General features: G+C 37.6%; 1 non-coding gene across 1 annotated transcript; it reads right to left on the bottom strand.

Moving 5' to 3' along the window:
* Positions 1–5734: 5734 nt before the first annotated feature.
* Positions 5735–5841, bottom strand: LOC148208652 (small nucleolar RNA R71). Its single transcript, XR_015788638.1, has one exon. It is a non-coding gene; the product is annotated as a small nucleolar RNA R71 (small nucleolar RNA).
* Positions 5842–6109: the final 268 nt, after the last annotated feature.

Here is a 6109-nt window from a genome sequence, read left to right as displayed (position 1 = left end):
CTGTAGTGTCTACTGCATAACCCCAAAACGAGGTAGACAATTGAACGTAGCTCATCATAGATTGAACCATGTCTAACAGGGTTCTATTTCTCCTTTCTGATACACTATTCTGTTGAGGTGTACCAGGTGCTGAGAGTTGGGATGTAATTCCATGTTCTATCATATAGTCCTGGAATCTTAAGTCCGGATACTCTCCACCCCATTCAGATCGAACTGTCTTAATCGTCTACCTAATTGGTTCTCAACTTCAATGTTGTACTCCTTATTAAACTTTTCAAGGACTTCAGACTTATGTTGCATTAGGTAGAGATATCCATAACTTGAATAATGATCTATGAAAGAGATGAAATACTCATACCCTCCCCTGGCATTAAAATTCATCGAACCACAAAGGTCTGAATGTACCAGCTCCAACGGTTCTTTGGCTCTGGAACCTTTTCCTGTAAAAGGTCTTTTAGTCATATTTCCTTCGAGACAAGATTCACATAGAGGCAATGAGTCATCTTCTAACTCGCTTAGAAGTCCACTCCTAACCACTCTCCCAATCCTATTGTTTTTTATGTGACCTAATATTAAGTGCCAAAGATAGGTATTTTCTTTTGGAGAAGTTCTTTGCCTTTTGTGTTGAGTTTAGCATTTTTAACAACTCCGTATTTAAAATTGTTGTAGTTATGGTTGGTCTTAATACATATAAGTTGTTTTCGAGTTTTGCAGAACAAATGTTAACATCATTTCGTGAAATGAACACTTCATTTAATGAAAAGGAAATAGCATAACATTGTTCGAGTAGACAAGAAATTGAAATTAAGTTCCTCTTTATTTTGGGAACTACATACACATTATCTAATAATATATATGTATTCTTGTCTATAAGCAACTTTAGGTCTCCCACTGTGACTCCTAAGATGACATCTCTCATTCTGACTTTGAGAGTTATCTTCCCAACATCAAACTGCCTCCAGAAACTAATTCCCTGAAAAGAACAAACTGGAGGGATGTGAATCTCGGAGCGAAAGCGGACCGTTGTTCGTGAAATTTGGGAAACAAAATCACAATGTACAGGGAAGAAAAACACAGGGGGAAACTGTTTTCCTTACCTTTGAAGAACTCTTCGTCAATGATTTCCCGACACTACCAATGAGTCTTTCGTGCTATCCTCTTGGGTTTCGAGAGCGTGCTTGTGGGAGCACCAATTTTGGAATGAGAGGGAGTATTGAGAGAGCTTGAGAGAGATGGGAGTTACACACTTTGATAAGGCAATCCTAATTCTCAGCCCAATGATCCAAGCTTTTGTTGAGCAAGAACCCTTGAATCAAAGAAATTAACACCTCCTTAAACAAGTTAGAATCAGCCAAGAGAAAGCCTAGAAATTGATTACCTCTATGATCAAAGATCTAGAAGCAAGAATGGAGATCTTGTTCTACAATCAGTCATTCCACAATCAAACTTGATCAAGGCTGGATTGAATGGCTCAAAATGCAATCTATCACAAGAATTGCAAGAAACCTTAGAAATGGGAATGGGATTTCTAAAGAAAATGTCTCTTGAGAGATCAAATTTCATTCAGCTAAAATCTCCCTTTTACATAGCTTGGATGGGGCTTTTTATAGCCATTATATGAGTGAAACCCCCAACCCTTCACTTTCCAAAATAAAACCCATAAGTAGTAATGACAACAATTGGTCTACTTAATAACTTCCCATAATTGAACTCTAAAGTTGAAACCATAATTTGGAAGACCAAAAACTCAAAAATTACAAGCAAAATTTGATGACTTAGAAACAACAAATAAATCTTTAAAATTTTGGCACAACGTCAATCTTGCAAACGTTGACCTTCACAACATCGTCCTCTCTTGGATTATTTTGCAGCATCTGAAATAAAGGTTGAACTGAGCCTATCCAATTTTTTATGTGAATAAGGAATGCTTGTTGAAGCTTCTTAGCCTTGGCTCGTGTAATAGGTCCAGTGGAGACGTGCGGAACACCATGATTCTTATCACACTTTTTCTCTGTTCTGTAACTGTTGCAGAACCTCTCTACAACTCATTTGACAAAGAAAAAAGCAGAATGACGTGGGGTAACTCCCCACGTCATACCAACTTCCCACTCCCTTGAAATTTTGCAGGGGAGTTTAATATTAATATTAATATTAATATTAACAATATATAATTAATATATATATATATAATAATTAACATATATATAATTAATTAATTAATCATATTAATTAATAATTATTAATTAATTATTAATCTAATTAATAATTAATTAACATATATATATATTAAATAATTAACACTTAATTATTTATCACATAAATAGAATCATATTCTATAGCATTTCTCTCGTATAACCTATAGTTTTAATGTACATCTTATGTGCATTAATTTTTAACCTATAGTTTTAATATGAATCTTATTCATATTAATTTTATTTGAATACCATTCAATAATTTCTCTCACAATATATAGTTTTAATTTATAATTAACTATATATTATAATGTATCAATATACATATAATCCCTTAAGTAATTTGAACAATTCAAATTCTTCCAAAAACTTGATCCTCGTTTTACCCGTTATGAGCTAGCAAGGGGACCTAATAGACCTACAGATCAGAAGCTCCAATGATGCAAGATCAATCGGTCAAACTCATTGACTGAGTTAATCAAAATTCGTTAACTACGGGTCATTCCACTAATGACCCGCAGTTGCACTCTTCTCATTGCAGAATGTTTTCGTGTCCATGGATATACGACCATTAATGACGAGTCAATCCTTCACGAGTGCTCGTAACTCAAGTTGGGTCAAATTACCGTTTTACCCCTGAGTTACATCTTACTCCTTAAATACCACTGCTCCTCTAACGAACAACCCGGTTATGGTCCGACCAATAACCGGAAGTCCCTCTCGGGCCAATGAGAGGGTGGGGCCCCGTGTTCAAGTCCCGGAGTCAACATTTAAGAGAACACTCATCTACTCCCCTAAAGTTAGAAAGGAATGAATTCCATCTTGTGAAGTTATGTTCCCAGCTCCCCACTCGGTCTCGTACCCAAAATAGTAGGAATATTGAGTCGGCAACTTGGGCCACTCTCACCCATACAGATCAAAGAACGAGCCCTCACAGGCAGGAGTCCATAACTCACTCAGGATTGAGAATGAGTTGTCTGGTCATCCTAAGAAACAGCAATCTATTAGTTAACGGTGTTATATCTAAAGATTGGCTATTTTGTGGTCCAGTATTATACAAACTTATTGTATAGGATACCCCCACTCGCATGTCTCCACACGAACGACCTGGATAGAGTTGTCTGTAACCTTTACAGAGTGGGTTGTACCATAGTATTGCCAGGATAAGGTACCCAGCCTTATCCATATACTATATGATTACGCTTGTATACATGCGTAAAAAGAAGGTTTTAGATGCTGTTTTTACTATGTTTCAGCTTTGTTTCGGATTTTTCTCAGTCGTTTGATTTCCAATTCATGCAAAATTCATATATTATGGTTTGTGGTTGGCTTATATTGTATTTATGAAATTTTAGGACCATTTGGGAGTGGAAATTAATCAAAAGAAGCAAAAAGACGAAAAAACATCATGGGAGGTGATTACGCTTGTTTACATGCGTAAAAAGAAGGTTTTAGATGCTGTTTTTACAATGTTTCAGCTTTGTTTCGGATTTTTCTCAGTCGTTTGAGTTCCAATTCATGCAAAATTCATATATTATGGTTTGTGGTTGGCTTATATTGTATTTATGACATTTTAGGACCATTTGGGAGTGCAAATTAATCAAAAGAAGCAAAAAGACGGAAAAACCATCATGGGAGGCGCCAGGCGCCTGGGAAGCCTGCAGAAAAACTGGTTTTCTTCCAACTTTGCCCTTAATGAAACGCGTCTTCCAATGCGTTTTGGTGGTTCCAACCGATGCATACGTGTAGAAGAAGTGTTCCACTATCAGTTTGAGCACGATTTGGTCAGTCAAAAGAGTTGGAAATGGGTGATTCACCATCGTTTTAGGACCTACCTAACCAATTCTGCACAGCTATAAATTCCAGCAACTTCTCCACCAAAATCATCAAGCCTTGCTTCCTTCTCTTGATCATTTTTAGTGTTTCTTTGTTGCTTTCTAAGTACTTTTGAGTTGCTTTCATTAGTTGCTTTTGGTTTTTAAATCCCGAGTACTTTACATTCCTTTATTGAGCTTGTTTTGTTTCCATTTGTACTTAGTCATTTTCTACTTATTCAAATATATAAAAATCTAGCACTTTGCTTATTCTCTCTTTGCCTTTACTTTATTTTTAGTTAAGAGAGTTGTGTTTTTGGAGGAAAGAGCACGTGACACTCCCCCTTGCTTGAAAGAGAAGGGCGAAGCTCTCAATCCCGATAAAAACTCTCCGTTAGTTAACTTTTGTTTTTCACACATGCATTCCACATTCAACCATTTTACTTGCTGTATTTTCTTCAATATGTCTTTCTAAATTCCCGTCTCTAGCCCGATTATGGATAGTTAGCCTTTTATGTCTAAAAAGGGTTGCTAAGAAGTAGTGTTTTTGCTTTCCATTCATTGCTCAACATGTTTTCCCAAAAAGTTAGGATTTAGAGAAGGCCACTGTAAGTCTTAACAAGTCAATACTGAAAAGGTTGCTTATTTGCATTGTTGAGTGGTTAAACCGAGGAGAGGAGCGCCTTAGACATAAGGGTTCCGCTTAAGTAGCCTAGACATAGGACCTTAACCCGAGGTTGCGACTATTTCCATCCTAAAACTAAGATATATCTCATAATAGACATATTAGGGAATGTCTTAGGACTTTGAACTTGCTTAGACATAAGTCAAGTGAGAAGCGTAGTCGTTGGTTTCTAAAGTAAAATGCATATTGTCCTTAGCATGTCCTTGATTCTTTGTTGGCTAACTTGAAGTAGTTCGGGCTAGGTTTTATCATTATAAGTCCAAATCCCAAATCCAAACCATTATTTGTGACCACTTCCCATTTTACAAGAATCACTCATTCCAACATTCACTATTCTTTAAAACTTTAGAGTTTGGAAATTGTTTAGAAGTCCTTGAGGATCGATACTTGGTAAGTTAAAGTGCATGAGCACAAGATCTTTTCTTCTACCCCTTGACCCTGAGATTGAGCGGACCCTTCGAAAAACTAGAAAGGAGCAAAGACTTCGAAAACAACTAGAAAAGCAAAAAGAGAGAGAAGGTGAAATCAGTCCTGAAAGTGAGGTAGAGAGTACAAGCACATCAATGGCAGATATTCCACCTCGTGATCCGGTTGATCCACCTGCTGTTAACGGTAATATGAGGGATCATGCAAGAAATGATGAATTCAACCATATCCAGATGGCGGACAACAGAGACGTGGCAATGCGAGAATATGCCGCCACGGCTTTTCAGAACTTTGATTCAGGGATAGTCAACCCTATTCCAGCCCACGCAAACTTCGAGCTTAAACCAATGATGTTCCAAATGTTGCAGACAATTGGACATTTTGGAGGGCAGGAACATGAGGATCCACATGATCATCTGAAATCATTCATTCAAATTGCAAATGCATTTCGATTACCTGGTATAACAGACGATGCTCTGAGACTAACACTTTTTCCATTTTCTTTGAAGGACCAAGCTAGAGCATGGCTCAATGCATTTCCACCGGGATCCATCACCACATGAGGGTCGTTAGTGGAGAAGTTCTTAACAAAATTCTTCCCACCTACTCGCCACGCTGATATCAGAGAGGAGATCATCTCCTTTAGACAGTATGATCGTGAACCTGTTCACGAGGCGTGGGAGAGATTTAAAGAACTAATCAGGAAATGTCCGAACCATGGCTTGCCGGCATGCATCCAGATAGAACATTTCTTTAGAGGTTTAGATCATCCTACTAAGATGATGCTAAACAATGCTGCCAACGGAGCCTTTATAAAGAAGACATTCAACGAGATAGTTGACATCCTAAATGACTTAGCTTCACATAACGAACTATGGTGTTCGCAAAGATCTAGGGCAGCACCAAAGAAGCAAGATCCAGCTGGAGTTTTGGCTCTGGACATTGCGACCTCGATGCAAAAAGAGATGGTTACAATGAACCAGAGGCTGAAA

This window comes from Momordica charantia, assembly GCF_013281855.1.
Source record: "Momordica charantia cultivar OHB3-1 chromosome 10 unlocalized genomic scaffold, Mcharantia_2.0 BLBB01000010.1, whole genome shotgun sequence".
Lineage (NCBI taxonomy): Eukaryota > Viridiplantae > Streptophyta > Magnoliopsida > Cucurbitales > Cucurbitaceae > Momordica > Momordica charantia.
This window is presented reverse-complemented; position numbering and strand designations above follow the sequence as displayed.